General features: G+C 43.2%; 1 protein-coding gene across 7 annotated transcripts in view; it reads left to right on the forward strand.

The window, feature by feature from the left end:
• The window catches only part of LOC126189035 (protein bric-a-brac 1-like), a 1,796,149-nt gene that overhangs the window by 412,097 nt on the left and 1,364,645 nt on the right, over nt 1-19,407 (forward strand). For all 7 annotated transcript variants that reach the window (XM_049930881.1, XM_049930880.1, XM_049930879.1 and 4 more), the window contains one exon: nt 16,787-16,845. The gene's annotated coding sequence lies outside the window, so the exon portion shown is untranslated. The remainder of the gene's footprint in view (nt 1-16,786; nt 16,846-19,407) is intronic.

A 19,407-nucleotide genomic window follows, 5' to 3' on the forward strand; every position in this document is an offset into this window, starting at 1 on the left:
CGCGACGGATTCCGCCGAGTTGCGGCGCGCTGCGACCGGAGGCGGCGGCGTGTCGCATTTCGCATGCGTCCGCGTCCCGTCGCAGCGGCAGAGGCAGAGCGTGCACAGTAATTATAAGCGGGGCGCGCGGCCCGCGGGCGCGCTGTTTTATTGAAGCGGCCGGCCGGCACAACAAGTGATCAAACGGAATAGAGGCGCGCGCGCAGCCACAGGTAACCCGCGCCACAAAGAGCCCGGCCATCTTGGGAGCGGGCCGGCCTGCGCTGCAACATTCACGCGCCTATGAATGTGTTAGTGATTATTCGATCAGCGGCGGCGCGCCCCGGGGCTCCGCCGTGAATTTGTCACCGCCGCCTCGCTCGCTGCTGCACAACAAATAGCAGCAGAGAGCTGGCTTTGTTAATAGAAGCCGTCTGCGCAATCACTTCGTCCTCCGACGGGCACTCTTTGTCACGGTCCGTTTATACGCGGCCCGCCACACAAGGAGCGCTCTGTGTGCCCTCACTTTGATCACGGAGCTCTCGCTAACCTCCACCTGCGGTGCTAAGATCTAACATAAAGCTGCTGTAGGAACTCCTTTTCATACTGTCATTCGCCATAGCTTCAAGTCGTAAATAGTCTGTAAAACAACACAGGAATACACTCAGGTAACAAAAGTCATGGGATACCTCATAATATCGTTTCGGATCCGCTTTTGCCCGGCGTATTGCAGCAACTCGAAGTGACATGGACTCCGTAAGTCGTTGGAAGTCCCCTGCAGTAATATTGAGTTACGCTGCCTCTGTAACCGTCCATAATTGCGAAAGTATTGCCGGTGCAGGATTTTGTGCACGAACTAGCCTCTCCATTATGTCCTATAAATGTTCGATGGGATCCATGTCGGGCGATCTGGCTGGCCAAGTCGTTCGATCGAACTGTGGCCCGGTGACATGGCGTACTGTCATCCATAAAAATTCTACCGTTGTTTGGGAACATGAATTTTAGAATTGTAGAACTTTTTTTGCTCGCGTATCATGTTATTTCTGGAAACGCAGAATCTACTCTGTAGGAATCAACATGGATTCCAGAAACAGCGATCGTGTGAGACCCAACTCGCCTTATTTGTTCATGAGACCCAGAAAATATTAGATACAGGCTACCAGGTAGACGCCGTTTTCCTTGACTTTCGGAAGGCGTTCGATACAGTACAGCACTGTCGCCTGATAAAGTATGAGCCTACGGAATATCAGACCAGTTGTGTGGCTGGATTGAAGAGTTTTTAGCAAACAGAACTCAGCATGTTGTTCTCAATGGAGAGACGTCCACAGACGTTAAAGTAACCTCTGTCGTGTCACAGGGGAGTGTTATAGGACCATTGCCTTTCACAATATATATAAATGACCTAGTAGATAGTGACGGAAGTTCCATGCGGCTTTTCGCGGATGATGCTGTAGTATACAGAGAAGTTGCAGCAGTAGAAAATTGCAGCGAAATGCAGGAAGATCTGCAGCGGATAGGCACTTGGTGCAGGGAGTGGCAACTGACCCTTAACATAGACAAATATAATGTATTGCGAATACATAGAAAGAAGGATCCTTTATTGTATGATTATATGATAGCGGAACAAACATTGGTAGCAGTTACTTCTGTAAACTATCTGGCAGTATGCGTAAGGATCGATTTGAAGTGGAATGATCATATAAAATTAATTGTTGGTAAGGCGGGTGCCAGGTTGAGATTCATTGGGAGAGTCCTTAGAAAATGTAGTCCGTCAACAAAGGAGGTGGCTTACAAAACACTCGTTCGACCTATACTTGAGTATTGCTCATCAGTGTGGGATCCGTACCAAGTCGGGTTGACAGAGGAGATAGAGAAGATCCAAAGAAGAGCGGCGCGTTTGGTCACAGGGTTATTTGGTAAGCGTGATAGCGTTACGGAGATGTTTAGCAAACTCAAGTGGCAGACTCTGCAAGAGAGGCGCTTTGCATCGCGGTGTAGCTTGCTATCCAGGTTTCGAGAGGGTGCGTTTCTGGATGAGGTATCGAATATATTGCTTCCCCCTGATTATACCTCCCGAGGAGATCACGAATGTAAAATTAGAGAGATTCGAGCGCGCACGGAGGCTTCCCATCAGTCGTTCTTCCCGCGAACCATAACGCGACTGGAACAGGAAAGGGAGGTAATGACAGTGGCACGTAAAGTGCCCTCCGCCACACACCGTTGGGTGGCTTGCGGAGTATAAATGTAGATGTAGATGTAGACGTTAATGAATAGCGGCAAATTGTCAGTGATCGGTTGATTTGGATCAGAGGACTCAGTAAATTCCTTCTAAACAAATACCACACCATTATGGAGCCACCACCAGCTTGTACAGTGCCTTGTTGACAATTTGGGTCCATGGCTTCATAGGATCTGCGCTACACTCGAACCCTACCATCAGCTGTTACCGACTGAAATCGGGACGCATCTGACGAGGCCGCGGCTTTCCCGTCGTCTAGGGCCTTGCTGATATGTTCAGAGTCCAGGAGAGGCGCTGCAGGCCATGTCGTGCTGTTAGCAAAGGCACTGACTTCGGTCATCTGATGTTGTCGCCCATTAAAGCCAGATTTCGCGCCACTGTCCTAGCGGACACGTTTGGCATACGTCACACTGACAGCTCTACGCAAACGCCTCTACTCGCGGACATTCAGTGAAAAAGGTTGGCCACTGCGTTATCCGTGCGCGTAATGCCTGAAATAGGGTATTCTCGGTACACTGTTGATACAGGCTCTCAGAATATGGGCTTCCCTAACGATGTACGAAATGGAATGTTCCATGGGTCTAGCTCCAACTGTCAATCCGCGTTCAAAGTCTGTTATATCTCGTCGTGCAGCTATCATCACGTCGGAAACATTTTCAAACGATTCACCTGAGTACAAATGACAGCTCCGCCCGTGCGCTGCCCTTTTAATGCCTTTCGTAAACGATACTATCGCTGTCTGTATATGTGCATATCGCTATCCCATTACTTTTGTTTGCTCTACGCATAATGTCTGGCGAGATAACCTATGAACCGGATCGGAATTCGAACTGGACGCACATCTTTCGGGGGGTAGTATGCTACTAGTCGCTAGCTTCTAAAACTTGGCACTACTTCCGCTCCAGACCGGGTTCGAGTTCTGTAAAAGCTTTCCAGTGTCCACACCTCATGCAACGGGTAATCACGAATGATAATGACCGTACAACCGACAGCATCTCGTCGTCGGCTTTCACTAGCAACTAATAGTTCTCAGTTGTCTCGCCATCTTGGACCATCACTTACTTTGCGAAGGGCATTCAAAAAGCAGAGGCCGTTTGCTTATTATATTCAAATGTTGGCAGCGCAGAACACAAATGCGCGAATGGTGCTCCACATGAAATCGAGCGACGAGTGAGTGGACCAACAACTGCGATCTTGTGTACAAATTACGATTGGTGCTCTGGATCACGATTTTCCCATCTTGAACGGACCGCTATTTATATGATAGGCACGGAAAAACTATCGCTTGGTGCAATTCTCCACCACTAGCACTTCCACACAACACTGCTGATAGTGATATTGAGGTTCGACTTTATCTCTCCTTGTACTCGAAACTATGACTTCAAGGACAGTCGTTTGAAGATGAAGAACGATTTAAGACAACCGTTGTCAGCATATTCCGTGTCTAGTTGAAGAATTTTTGTGCACATTGGTTGAAGAAGTTGGTGCATTGTTGCGAAAATTGCTTAGAAGAGAACGGCTATCACGTGTAAAAGGGAAGTAGGCGTGCAGGAAACCAATACCGCATTTTAGAAATTTTTCTAATGAGTAAATATTTTTAATGACTGAACACCCCTTACTTTTGGAATATTCGATGTATCGATACAACTTAACAGCATAGGACTGGTTATTTAGCTTAGTGCACTACACGTCTCTCCGTAACCTTCTGTTGAAGAATGAGGGAAGTCGTAGCAGCGTGGAGGACAAGAGGCATCCTCAGTCGTCATGAAGATTTTTTCTAGACGTTATGTGGTACTGTTTCAGCTGTCTCCTTCGTTTTGACCCGTGTCGTTCATTTGCTTTCATCATGCAGACGAGATATCTAGAGTTCCAAATTTTCAAGAGAAAGTTATTTCAGTACTGAAGTAAAATAACCGCAGCAGCATGTCCAATCTTAGCCTGTGTGGCATATTGCGAACGAGATGTAGCAAATATCGAACCCCTCCCTGCACAAATGATGCTTATAATGCATGTCTTTTCAGTAACGTCGCAGTAATCTGAAAACTCCCAACAATTTTAAAAGAGGAACTGCTTTGACTGATCAGCACCCGAAATGAATATGGTAACGATGTGTATTTGTAATTGCAATTATCGAAATAGAACAACTTTGTATATGAAAATCTGCGATGAAAATAATAGCGTGATTATAATCAAGTAAGAATAAAAGGCCAAAAACAATTTCATCGCAAAACTGAATTTCCTTTCCGGTACGTCATTTTACATTAAGCATTTTTGTATGGCCGTAATTTCAATCAGTTGCTCCAAAAGATTGGTGATTTTGCTTAATATTGTTCATTCTGGATATAAAATAAATGGCAGTAAATGAAACTTCGTTATGGCTAATAGAAAATACGATAAGCGTTATGCCACCACACATTCTGCATATACAGTGAGTTACAGTAAGCAAACTTCCAGCTCTGTGAAACGATACCCATTCTAGATCGTTACAATCTGATCACTGCGAGCACCATCGTGGCAATTGCTGAATCACTAGCCGTTCAGCTTAGTTTCTAAGTTGAACACGCACATTGTGATCCACTTTCATGGATGTTTGTGAGAGATAAGTAAATACTGGGATAACATTCACCTTCTTTCCTCAGATTCGTATGAATAAGTGACAGCTGGTTATTTGTGATAGTGCTAGTGATGTGTAGTGCTGTTACGGATGCTTGATGGCTGTACATACCCCTTCGCTTAAGTACCATGAAGGCTGTCGACGTTAACTTCCTCGCCTGACAGATGAATCGCCGTTGGCAGCTTATAGCTCCGTCAATCTACGAGACACTTCAGAAAGGATCTGAATTGAAACCAGAGCTTAAGTGTACATTCCGGGATTCAGGAGCAGTGGTTTTTCCTTGCCGGCCACATACTGATTGAAGATGCTGTATATCACCAGGATTCGAAAATGCTACCTCCAGTTAGTTATGCGCCCTCACATTCCGCACGCCAGTTAGCAGGCGCTAGAGCAGCTGTGTAGCACAACTCAGCTGTAAGATGTTGAATGGTTGCCTGCTGGCAGGCGCCTAGTAGCCGTTGAAGGATTGCCTCTACACGGTTAGATTTTTAAAGTGTTGAACAAAGGGGGTGCACCTACGGTGTTGCCGTACTGGTGGAGCCTTAGAGGTACTCTTTCCCATTTTAGTCGTGCGGATCACGTACAGATTTCGTCGAATGTTTTGAACGGTCCCTAGTGGTTCCTCCCTGTACACAAGTCGTATTGCACTTCAGATGGGTCAGCCCATGCTGAGTGGGGGTGTCAAGAATGTCATTCTTTTGCACATCAAACTGCAAACTGTCGTTTTAGGCGACGACATAAGTGTAAATGAACGCACCAACGGAAGGGGTGGTGTCTCTGACACCTCTTATGACTCCAGCTTATGCCTTTCCCTGTTGATTGTGAGAGACGGTGTGTTTAAAATTTTCTCAGTCACCCATAAGAAAACATCATTATTTCAACTCTGGGCATTGCGGTTCTTATTTTCATCGCAGAGGCGTCAAGAGAGTATGTGTAATGATTTTTAGAGGGCGGCGTGACGATCTTCTAGTCGTGACACGTCCACTGTGTCGTTAGGCAGAATTGAGCTGAAATTTAGTGCCAGTGTGACCTCACTGATGCACTTACACACATGAACTTCCGAACTCCGGTGGTTTTTTCCGCATGTGTACACCTTGCTGTTTGAAGCGTCACAGAGTCCGAGTGTGACGTCGCAGGACTCCGTGCATTGCAGAGGGACCTCGTAGGAACCTTAGAGCCAAATTTCACATTTTTGCACCGTAACGGTGGAAAATAACAGGGTTTCAAAAAGGTAACCCTTCAATTCTTTTACACAGCACTTATTCAGTTTTACCGTAACATTCGAATAATTGTGAAACAGATGTCTTACTTGTTATTGATATTTGTTTTAATTGTTAGGTATTCTTTTCCTTCACTCTCTCACGCAGTTCTGTTTGCTGTTGGCGAGATGGGCAGTGTACAGAACCTGCGCTAGCTCGAAATTGTTTTTTGTATAATACTTAGAACTATTGTTTGAAGCTCTTAAATATTTTTATGTTATTGTATCTTTGGCAAGACGGTATGAAATGTAGTTAAAGATGTGTGTGTGTGAATGGTAAAACTGTGGAAAAAACACAGTATTGAGTAGAAGCGTATCTTACAACGAAGTCTTGGAGGAAATGGTGCCAACAACACATTCTTTGTCTTGCGATAGAGCATGCATTTGGTATGAGTTGAGCGGTGCCGTATATATTAATTAAAGACCGTTAAAGGATTGCTTCCTCACCGTTTAATATAGTAACTGAATTAAAGTAGTCCATATCCTGCACTAAACAAGCTTTTCATGCTACGGAGATATTTTGAAGAAAACACCAACAGTGTGTACAGTGCCTTGTTAATGACTTAAGTTCATGGCCTCGTAGGGTCTGCACCACACTCGATCCCTGCCATCACTCAATTACCAACTGAAATAGGGGCGCATCTGACCAGGCAGGCCACGGCTTTCCAGTCGTCTAGCGTCCAAACGATACGGTCACGAGGCCGCCAGAGACGCTGCAGGCGACGTCGTGCTGTTCGCATACTGTCCTAACGGATACGTTCGTTGTACGTCCCAGATTGATTTCTGCGGGTATTTCATGCAGTGTTGGTTGTCTGTTAGCACTGACAACTACGCAACCGCCGTTGCTCTCGGTCGGCCACTCCGTTGTCCCTGGTGGAAGTTAATGGCTGGAATTTGGTATTCTTGGCACACGCTTGATACTGTTTATGTCGAAACATTGAACTCTGTATCCATGTACGAAATGGAATGCCCCATGCGTCTAGCTTCAACTACAATTCCGCATTCAAAGTATGTCAACTCCCGGCCATAATCATGTCGGAAACCATTTAACATGAATCACGTCAGTACAAATGCCAGTGCACTGCCCTTTTATGCATTTTGTACGCGATACTACCGCTATTTGTGTACAGTAGATGCATATCGCTATCCCATTACTTTTGTCATGTCAGTTAAAGCGAAACAGTTTTGGTGTAAATAAGATTTTTATGACCGTCGCAAAAGACGATATATAAGCTGTATTACTGCACGACCTAAAAAGACCTATAGTATTGTTGACAACGCAACGAAACGTTATGTCATCGCTCGCAGCATTTGCCTTCAGATAGATCTTTATTCTTTTCTATCAATACGGGGACAGTTGCTTGGCAGATTTTATAGATTCTATAATGATTCTTTGTCTCTTCTTCTTAAAATATATTAACACTCTGGAGTTAGACATAGGCTGGTCGAAACCGGTTAAGGCAATGTGAAAAGATCATGTGTTCGTGTCGATAAAAAAAAACTTATACATAAAAATATATCCTGATAATTTTTTTTTAAGAAGGAATTAAAGATTGTTAGTTTCACTCCTTTTCTATATCATTTTCCTGGATAACGCGACCTACATCTATGTTTCGGTAATACAGGTTGCTGCATGCCAAGTCGACTTAGTTGCTGTTGCCTTCTTGCGCTATACATGCTTCGAGATATGGAATTCGACATTCGAAATCACGCTCAATAAATACCTATACCTCAGGTTAAACGTTAGCTTTGTAAAAAGAGATACAGAGTTGAAAATAATTGTTTCGGGAATAGACGTTCAGCAGCTACATTCTGTTTTTATGAATTTGACTTTCGTTCATTGCGGATAATTTCGGAGTTGCAGCTCCTTTCTCAAGCAGTCATCGTCGCTAAAGTTTCCCAGACGGTCAACGTGGTACTCGGCATCATTAATGGCTAACATTTCGACAAAGTTTGCATATATTCTGCCATATAATGACTGAATAATAAACTGTCGTGTGTTTATACTCACTGTTGCAGATGAACCTGGTTGTGACGACATGCATGTTCAGAGTTTTCTTTTTTTATTTTTCCGTTTGAGAATCTGAGATTAATCAACATATGGCACAATCTGTGTAATCATTGTCTGATTGTCAGCCACTGCCAAGTAGCAGCGTGACAGTCTGGGAGACTTAAACGTGCACGATTGCTTGAGAATAGGGCTGTGCCCCTGAAGCAAGTCACAGTGAACGAACAACTGTTATCTCCAAAACAAGTACTTTATCGGCTACGGAAACCAGTAAGATTCTCAAAAGTAATGGAGAATACCATCAAAAATCTTTAAAGAGGAACAGCCACTAAATTTGTCTAAGGAATTTTACACGAAATAGGACGTTCCTAAATCACGCTGAGAGACAGAGGCGAACGGATAAGCAGATTTGCCTCCGCTGTCGCTTTTGCTTCTCCGATAAGATTTTGTTCGCTCGAGTGCTTCATAACTACGACAGTCAGTCCATAAACAGGTGTTCCTCTGACGCTCGTGGCAGAGGTGAAGAGGCTCCGGGGCGTTATAATCATGAAAGTTTTGTATCGATCTGACGCAACTAAGTCTGTGGAATTTACTGGCGACGCCGATACTGCTCCGACCTGCTCCTCCGCGGCTACCGAGGTCTCCTGTAGCCGCACTAAGCCTTCTCCGTAATGAAAAGTTGCTACAGGTAACCTCCAGTCAGTGGCGCAATTTGGCAACCGGTATTGATTACCCAAGTAAAAACTGTTGTTTACAATACTGATTCATATGCCTACATTATTTAACGGTTTTGTACGTATAAAATTACCTCCAGGCAGCTTTGGTCCGTTCCGTAAACCCTTCGTTTATAAATATTTATAGCTCTGTAATAGGCAGCTGTGGCAACATTTTTTCGAGCAAATTTCCATCAAACCTACATATTTATGTTCAGCATAATTAGGAGGCGCTCTCTTTCGGCGGTGTGTCCGTACTGGTTTGTCCAGAGTTCCCTTATGGAATACACAATGCACGCGAATGGCTTGTATTCCTCGAGGGAAGATAGCGCAGACTGATGAAGTGTCTAGAAGCAGGTGTTGACATTCATGGACGTTTCTTGGCTTAATCTTGCTCAGCATCTTTCCTAGAATGGAACAAGAAACGTCTTCGTATCTACGCACGACAGCTTGGCGGGAAGTTCTCGGCACACTTGAGAGATAGCATTAATATCAATGAAATTTTGGTTTGCTGATCTTCGGACATGTTGCGCAGTAATCTTAATCAAGTGTCAGTTCGTCCTGCTATATTACATACATCAAAAAAAGTTTTGCATCACCTCGGTTCCGAGAGTTCCAGAACCTGTACAGAAAATTGGAATAGAGATCAACATAAACATCATTTCCGCCCTTTTTATTGCTCATGAAAAACACACATTGCATGTTGTACCACCATACAGCGAGACCTTCAGAGGTGGTGATCCAGATTGCTGTACACATCGGTACCTCTAATACCCAGTAGCACGTCCTCTTGCATTGATACATGTCTGTATTCGTCGTGGCATATTATCCACAAGATCATGAAGGCACTGTTGGTCCATATTGTCCCACTCCTAAATGGCGATTCGGCGTAGATCCCTCCGAGTGGTTGGTGCCGTTCATAAACAGCCCTTTTCCATCTAACCCAAACATATTCGATACCGTTTATGTCTGGAGAACATGCTGGCCACTCTAGTCGAGCGATGTCGTTATTCTGAAGGAAGTCATTCACGAGATGTGCACGATGGGGGCGCGAATTGCCGTCCATGAAGACGAATGCCTCGCCAATATGCTGCCGATACGGTTGCACTATCGGTCGAAGGATGACATTCTCGTATCGTACAGCCGTTACGGCGCCTTCCGTGACCACCAGCGGTGTACGTCGGCCCCACGTAATGCCACCCCAAAACAGCAGGGAACCTCCACCTTGCTGCACACGCTGGACAGCATGTCTAAGGCGTTCAGCCTGACCGGGTTGCCTCCAAACACGTCTCCGACGATTGTCTGGTTGAAGGCGTATGCGACACACTTCAGTGAAGAGAACGTGATGCCAATCCTGAGCGGTCCATTCGGCGTGTTGTTGGGCTCATCTGTACCGCGTTGCATGGTGTCGTGGTTGCAAAAATGGAGCTCGCCATGGACGTCGGAAGTGAAGTTGCGCATCACGCAGACTATTGCAAACAATTTGAGTCCTTACACGACGACCTGTGGCTGCACGAAAAGCATTATTCAACATGGTGGCGTTACTGTCAGGGTTCCTCCGAGCCATAATCCGGAGCCAGCGGTCATCCACTACAGTAGTAGCTTTTGGGCGGCCTGAGTGAGGCATGTCATCGACATTTCCTGACTCTCTCTATCTCCTCCATGTCCGAACAACATCGCTTTAGTTCACTCCGAGACGCCTGGACACTTGCCTTTTTGAGAGCCCTTCCTGGCACAAAGTAACAATGCGGACACTTTCGAATGACCGTATTGACCGTCTAGGCATGGTTGAACTATAGACAACTCAAGCCGTGTACCTCCTTCCTGGTGGAATCACTGGAAATGATCGGCTGTCTGACCAACTCCGTGTTATAGGCACTGTTCATGCATGATTGTTTACATCTTTGGGTGGGTTTAGTGACATCTCTGAACACTCAAAGGGACTGTGTCTCTGATACAATGCCCACAGTCAACTTCTTTCTTCAGGAGTTCTGGGAACCGGGGTGATGAAAAACGTTTTTGATGTGTGTATTTAATTTTTACAACTTTTTAAATAGTTGTGTATTTTGTTAAAATCGATAAAATTATTTGCTTTCGAAAGTTTTTTTTTCCAACGGAACTAAATCCAACGTTAGTTATTACAAGGAATTGCAATTAATTTTTCTCACCACCACCAAGGCCACACGTCAAGTGATAACGTAATTTCGTTTTTAATTACTTTTGACGAGAGAATATAGCACAAACCTTTATAAGAAAGTGTACTTACTTAAAAATGCATTTCTTGATATGAATTCAGCCTTCTCGTGATTGAAGTTACTAGTGTCGTGTTGAGGTTCCTGATACTGTATATTCAGATGCAAATACTAATGTTCAGGATTTTATTCAAATAAAATTGCCCATCTCGATACCCACTGTTTATTTCAGCTTTATTTGACAACATTTTAATGGAAACTGACTTTGTAGAACATCTGTGATTGAAAGCTAAGCTGAGATTGACTACGGCACAACGCATATAAACTGGCGTGAGAAGCTTTTTGGAAAATATCAAAATACTTTCAGTAACCGTATATTCTTAAGTTGGCATTAATATTAGGTTCCATATACCGAAGTGGATTCTTAGGCTCGCACTTTTCTAGCCTATCAGATTTTTTTATAGAGATCAAAATAATGTTTTTCTGATATAGTTACCAAAAAAGGTTCAAATGGCTCTGAGCACTATGGGACTCAACATCTATGGTCATAAGTCCCCTAGAACTTAGAACTACTTAATCCTAACTAACCTAAGGACAGCACACAATACCCAGTCATCACGAGGCAGAGAAAATCCCTGACCCCGCCGGGAATCGAACCCGGGAACCCGGACGTGGGAAGCGAGAACGCTACCGCACGACCACGAGCTGCGGACGATACAGTTATCGTTTTCATATTTAAGTGATCTATGTAACAAATCTTTGAGTTGTGATATTTCCTGAATTACAAAATTTAGAAAAAATACAAGCTGCTCTTCACGTAAAAGAGAATCACGGGATTCAAATTAGGTATGTAAAGCTTTAAACTAATACTTGTTTGCGTGGCTGACTTTTCTGTTGAATCTTAATTTTGAATATTTCCTTAAATATGATGTTGCTGCACAAACTACTTATATCATAGTAATAGCGAAAACCCATTATCGTCCTTAATACCACAAATATGGAAATTTCTTACATGCCTGAAAGAAATCAGAAACTGTTGACGATCCGTATTTGTATGAGATAATTGGAAATATATTAGGTACAGATCTACTACCCACTAGGGACGTCTGAAAATTCGTGTCGGACGGGGACTCGAAACCTGATTTCCTGCTTACCGCGAGCAGTCGCCTTAACCAGTTGACTATCCGTGCACACTCCCTGGATCGATCCAAATTCCACACGCCACACTGTCTACATCCTTATATTGGAGTCCAGCTAATTCATCACCCAGTGTCAGCAACATTACTTGGATTCCCACAACAAGAAGAATGAGACAATGCGGAATGGAGACCAGTTATGAAACTGATGCTTATATAACTGTGCCGCCTGGACTCTTGAGATCATATTTTGATCATTTCAGCGACTGGCATAAGAGATTGAGAAATACTAGTCTTTAGTTTCAACGAAGATGACAATTTTCAGCAGTGCCCCGAGGTGACCGTGGCCCATAGTTTCAAATCGAGTGAAAGGACTGAACCAGAGACTGCGATTGTTCTGCCTTAGGCGATTCTCCACCCATCCAGATAACGATAGCGGGTACAGAAGTGTCAGTGTAAGATCCAAAGCAATGTCCTCCACAGCTGAGAGTATTGAAATCCTGGTGATCAGCTGCAGAAGCATTTGCAGTAAAATGCTAGAATTTGAAGTGCTCCTAATAGCTCACATGCCAAACGCAGAAAGCTGGTTAACACCTGAAACTGATAGCAATGAGATCTTTGCGGAAAATTTAAATGCATACCACCGGAGGTAGTGTATTTGTCACAGTAGACAAGAAATTCATATCCACTAAGATGAAAATTGAATCTGCATGGAAGACTGTATCTTGTATCTCATTTTGCTCAATATAGTGGTGAGTTCATACCAATATGATGTTGCCTGTATTATTTAAAGATCAGTCCTTTTAAAGATCATGTTTCAAGGCCATCTGCAAAGCAGAAAAGAAGGAGAGCAGATTGCTGATATGTGAAGATTGTAGTTTTGAGCTTTGACAAACAAGGATCTTATTTATATTGTACTGGGGATGAGGATAATTGAAAACTAAGTATTTCGCTGTATTTCCGTGACAGTTTACCTATTTCATACGTATTAATGGTCAGTTCGTCGAACCTGTCATCAAGTGCTGGATTTGGGAAATTACATAGTGTTGTTTCCAGTAGTGAACAACTTAATCTTAGTGGAAAGTAAAAGAATGCTGAAGGTTTAGTGGTAGTTTATAAAACAAAGAGTTAGTTCACTTTAGTGGCTAGGATAGGAAGTTTTGGTCCAAAATTTGCTTAGGAAACCTTGTTTGAAAGTATGTATCTTCCCTAGGTAAGTGACTTCTTGATAATGCTTAGTGACCGATGAAAGATGACTGTCGCAGACCTTTTCTGTGGTTCCAACGTAGCTGTGCTTCTGATATGTACCACACTGTATCGGTAGAGCCCCTTTGTATCAATTTGACGTAACCATCATCGTAATTACTGATTTTTTTTATATATTTTTATCAGTCTTCCACATTTTAATAAATCTTAGAATGACACCCTAAGTTGCTGTTAAAAATATTTTTTGTAAGCTACCGATTGCAGTCAAAGACCATTGTCCATCTCCGATAGTACAAACGTAAATAGAGAGAACGCAAGTGTAAAAGTATGTTTCAAACCGTAAAATACAAGCAGTATTCACGGCTTGAGTTAACAGCAAAATTTACGATGGAATACGATGATACCCAATGTAACTTCTGGTGTTACCTCGAACTGTACATTTACACACTCTCTCTGTGAGTCACTGTATGTTGTATGGCGAAGGGTACCTTGTACCACTACCGTTTCCTTCCTTTCCCCTGCTACTCGCAATTAGAGGGAGGGAAAAACGACTGTGTATTGGCCCCCGTGTGAGCCTTAATTTCTCTAATACTATCTTCTTGGTCTTACGTGAAATGTACGCAGGCGGTAGTAGAGTAATTCTAGTCAACTTCGAATGCCTGTTCTCCAGATTTCCTCAATAGTGTTCCGCATAAAGAACGTGGCCTCCAGAGATTTCCATTAGAGTTCCCGAAATACATCCGTAATAGTCATGTGCTGGTCGAGCCTATCGATAACAAAAGTAGCAGCTCGCCTCTGAATTGCCTCGACGTCTTCCTTTAATCCGACCTTGTGGCATCCCCAGCAATCGAGCAGTACTCACGAATGAATCAGCCTAGGGTTTTATCCACAGTCTCCTTTACGGATGGTACATACTTTCCTAAAACTCTCCCAATAATCCGAATTCGACCATTCGCTTGTCCTACTACACTCCTTACATGCTCGTTCCACTTCATATCGCTTTGCAACGTTACACCTAGATATTTAATCGAGGCGAATGTGTCAAGTGGCACAGTACTAATGCTGTATTCGAACATGAGGGGTTTGTTTTTTCTACTTATCTGCAGTAGCTTACATTTTTCTGTATTTAAAACAAGCTGCCATTAACCACACCAGCTAGAAATTTTGTCTAAGTTATCTTCTTTCCTCCTACAGTCACTCAACGACGACACCTTCCCGTACGCCACAGGGCCATCAGTAGACATCCGCAGATTGCTGCTCAACCTGTCCTTCAGATCATTCGAGAGAGAGAGAGAGAGAGAGAGAGAGAGAGAGAGAGAGAGAGAGAGAGAGAGACGTTTTCTATCATAGTTTGCTGGGACACTCCTGACGATACCTTTGTCTGTGATGAACACCAGCCTTCGAGGACAACGTCCTGGGCTCTATTACTTCAGAAGTCTTCGATGCACTCCCATATCTGGGAACCTGTTCCGGGTGGCCTCCCTCACATTCCCCCTCCCCACCCCCCAACCCGCCAGACTGTTGTAGGGCACCGTGTCAGACGTTTTTCAGAAATCTAGGAATGTGGACTCTGCCTATTGCCCTTCATCCATGATTCGCAGGATATCATGTGAGAAAAGAGCAAGCTGAATTTCACAAGGGTGTGGCTTTCTAAATCCATGCCGATTTTGGACAGAAGCTTTTCTGTGCTGAGGAAATTCATTGGTATTTGAACTGAAAATATGTTACAGATTTCTGCTGCAAAACGATGTTCAGGATATTGCTCTGTAATTTTGCAGGTCCGTGCTTCTACACTTATATACAGCAGTCACCTTTGCTTTTTCTCAGCCGCTTGCGACTTTTCTCTGGAATGCAAATTAAGTAAGGGGCCAGTGCTGTAAAACCGAATGGGGATTCCGTCCAGACCTCGTGACTTAATTGATTTTAACTCTTGCAGTTTCTTCTCTACGCCATATACGCCTATTACTATGTCCTCCATGCACGAGTGTCTGCGACGGTCGAACGGTGATATGTTTGCTTGAAACTCCTACGTGGGAGCCTTAATCCCATCCAGCGATTTTACGTAGGACCAGAATTTTCTCGGTTTCTTTGAAAGATCTTTTGCTAAGGTACGACGGCGGGTGTTGTTGTGTGCTTCGTCCATCTATCTTTTTACAGCCGCACGAATTTCTGCTAACTTTTGACAGGGGTCATTTGCGTGTTCCCTTTTGAACGAAGAGTGCAATAGCTTTTTCTTCGTCAGCATTTTCCGAATTTCCTTGTTAAACCACGGTGGGTCTTTCGGGTGTTAATCCACTTACTCAGCGTGTAGTTCTTCTGAACACAATTTACAATGCTTTTAAACTTTGCCCATATTCCTCTCTGCCCATCATACTGGAACTAAATGATGTCCATTCATTGTTTAAGTGGGATGGTAACAACTGCTTATCTGCCGTTTCTAGCAGGAATACTCTAGTAACCATCTTGATTGATATGTTAACTGTTGTAACTGTGGTGGAATCATGATCAATAATCACTGTCCCTATACTGACGCCGTCGATAAGGTCAGTCCTGTTAGTAGTTACATTGTCTGAAATATTTCCGTTGCGTAAGGGGTAACGAACCAGCTGCTCAAGACAGATTTCAGAAAACGTGTTCAAAAGTATTTCACACAACTGCCTGTTGGTATTATCTGCAATGAATGAATGAATGAATGCATAGACACTTAACTCTGTACACTATAAACCGAAGGTTCAAATGGCTCTGAGCACTATGGGACTCAAGTGCTGTGGTCATAAGCCCCCTAGAACTTAGAACCACTTAATCCTAACTAACCTAAGGACATCACACACATCCATGCCCGAGGCAGGATTCGAACCTGCGACCGTAGCGGTCGTGCGGTCCCAGACTGTAGCGCCTTTAACCGCTCGGCATCTCCGGCCGGCTATAAACCGTAGGTTAAAGTTGCCTCCAACTTAAATCGCACGATATAGGTACTTCTGTACTACTGAGCGTAGACGTTCTTTGAATGATTTTAAAACTAAATATTGCTTTTTGCTACAATTTGGTAAATACGTTTTACCTGCATTCTCTATATTTATAAAGTTTGTACTACAAGACTGGAAAATGGGCATTGTCTGAAACCGGCCGCTTCTTGATAGATACTATTAACAGCAGCTTACAGTGTTACATGGCGTTGTCATATTTACTGTCTTCCTTTTTCATGGCTTTTTCTTGTTTCACAAATGACGACACTTTTTTCACAAATGCCGTCACTTTTTTCACAAATGCCGTCACTTTGTAAAGCCCAACTGTCAAGTACTGTTTATATCGCGAACAGAAACGTATTACACGCTTGTTTATGCTTGGTGCTCTCCGTGACTATTGTTAATTCTTCCCTCAAACTCAAAACTTGTGGCTCAACAGCCTGTTAAACCATACGTGACGTTTTCTCTGTTACAGGAGCGCAATGCACGAGCGAGGACGGACTCACTACATGCAGTACTCTTAGAGACTACTAGGTAAGTTGATGGACCGCTGCTTAGTCCGTTCCTATTTACATTTGTGCTCGCTGACGGTGATAACTGTCCGATGAAGTGCTACCTGCTATTTTTTTAAACAACAACAAAATACATGGGTGGAGGGCTCTCTTAATACTTTACAGTGACTTCACTGCATCAGTTAACCTATTGTGATGTAGGAGGCGGTCATGGTAAGCCACCTGAAATAGTAGTATAATTCGGTGCTACAACAGCTGACACAGGTTGTTACAGTAGCCTCGCTTCCGATCGCTTGTTTTCAGATATAAAATGGCTGACAGAAAAAGTGTGCTACAAACCGCGCATTGTGAAAAGTAAACGCTAGTTTCAAAGTGATTATCACAAAATATTCTAATTAGGTACGTATAAAAACCACAACCTGTATTTTGTGTTCTTTTGCCCAAATAGTCACGGTTTTGAACTATCTGCTTGAATTTTTTGTGGTTTGAATTTAAGCTAGCCCAGTTAAAGTTTTCATCGCTGTACTACGTTCAACATACATTCAACAAGCCATATATTTTGTTGTGGGAAGAAGTGTTAGTCATCGGGTATGAATCACTGTACGACTGTTTTGGGGGTGGGGGGTTGGCTTTCAGAAATTACAAATCGTTTAGACATTGCATTGAAAAACAATAATGTACTCCAGTATTCCGAATCGTACCCCTGAGGTCAGAAGCGTTTCACAGTATATCTAAGAGGCTGTTAAAGTTTTTTTTTTTTTAAGTTATTTTCATATATATTGTAAGACTATTTCTTAATGAGGCATCGCAAGTCTGATACCTACAAATCAAGGCATTGAGCCTGTTTAATGTCTTCATTTCGCATAGTTATCGGTATGCTTACTTAAATTAAGTATCATGGCTTTCGAAAAATGTATAATATGTAATACTGGTTTTATAGTTCCATATTTGACGACCGTGAACATGCTCCTGGACTGAAACCAGTCGGTAAATAAATTGCTTTGGAGTCAGCATTTGTGTTTCCTACAGTATGTGTGTGCTGATACCTGCCTAGACAAGATGTTTAAATTATCAGATCATCATCAGAAGACATTTGATACTGATGTTTCCTTTTTGTTCCCACGTTTATTCCGTGATATCTTTCTGCAGTGTATCGAATATCTTACCAGATTGAGTTTGTTACTTTGGTATCCACACCTCCACACCATGTTCACATACCACATTGAACACGTCAATGCGATTAATTGAGTCGCAGGCTTTAAATAAATAATTATGTAAATGTATCGAACTTCACGTGTGCGGATCGACTGATATCTTGAGATTTCAGGTTGTTGTACATACTATCAGCCTTTTCGAAATAACACATGGGAATCAGATATCTTTCACACTTTTCTAAATAAATAACTCCGCCTTCAGTGACAGGCTGAGAAACATTTTTCATACCATTGTAGTTTTATAGTCTCCGTTACATTGTTCGCCTACTTAAGAGTGTGTACTGGAGTTTGATTTCTGACTGCGTCATCTGCATGCATACACATTTTTCTTTTTGCACCTGTACGATTATCTATACTCACATGCTCCACAAGCCACCATGGCGAAGGGCTGTAATGTGTCGCAGACGCTGTTTCTCTAAAGTTTCAGAACAGTATTTGATGAAAATAATGTCTGCTTCCCTCCTGGAATTAGCATTTGGGTTCATGGAGCAGTACAATAATACCTGCGTGTTGACGGGACATACCGGTCACAAATCTAGTTGCACACCTCTGAACTGCTTCTGGTGAAGATCCCAAACACTCGAGCCGCATTGAAGAATGGGTTGCACTAGTGCTCTATATGCGGTATCCTTTATAAATGAACCGCACTTTCCTACAAGTTTCACTTTAAACTGAAATGGTCATTCCCTCCCCTACAACCTGCCTTTCGTGCACGTTCTGTTTCATGTCGCTTTCGAACGTTATAGCTATGTATTTAATCGACACGCCTGAGTCAAGCAGCACATCAATAATAATGCATTTGAACATCGCATAATCGTTTTTCCTACTCGTCTCCATTAACCTACAGTATTCCACATTCATAACAAGTTGCCATCGATAACACCAAATAGAAATTCTGTCCACCTCATCATTCATCAGCCTACAGGCATCCAACGAACGTTTTCCCGTACACGACGGTGTCATTTGCGAAAGCTGCACATTGCTGCTCACATCGTTTCCGTATGCAGAGGAGAACAGTCGCACTTCCCTGAGACAGTGCTGACAACATCCTTATCTGTGAGCGTTGAACACTCGCTGTCCAGGACAACGTATTGGGTTTTGTTACTTAAGTAGTCGACCCACCCACATAACTGAGAAACTACTCCGTGTGCTCGGACCCTCGCGTGGCAGTGTGACAAACGTGAAATCTTGCCTTTCGGAGTGCAACTTAACCCAAAATCAAACACGCGAAAGGACTGGGCCGGGGTTTTTTAAGTACATATCGTACACCATTTTACAAACTTTATTACCATTAAAAAACACTATATGTACTAACATACAATTCCAGAGATCAGCAGCAATTACATTAAACAGTGAGTAAAAAGGGAACA

The sequence above is a fragment of the Schistocerca cancellata genome, chromosome 5 (assembly GCF_023864275.1).
Source record: "Schistocerca cancellata isolate TAMUIC-IGC-003103 chromosome 5, iqSchCanc2.1, whole genome shotgun sequence".
NCBI lineage: Eukaryota > Metazoa > Arthropoda > Insecta > Orthoptera > Acrididae > Schistocerca > Schistocerca cancellata.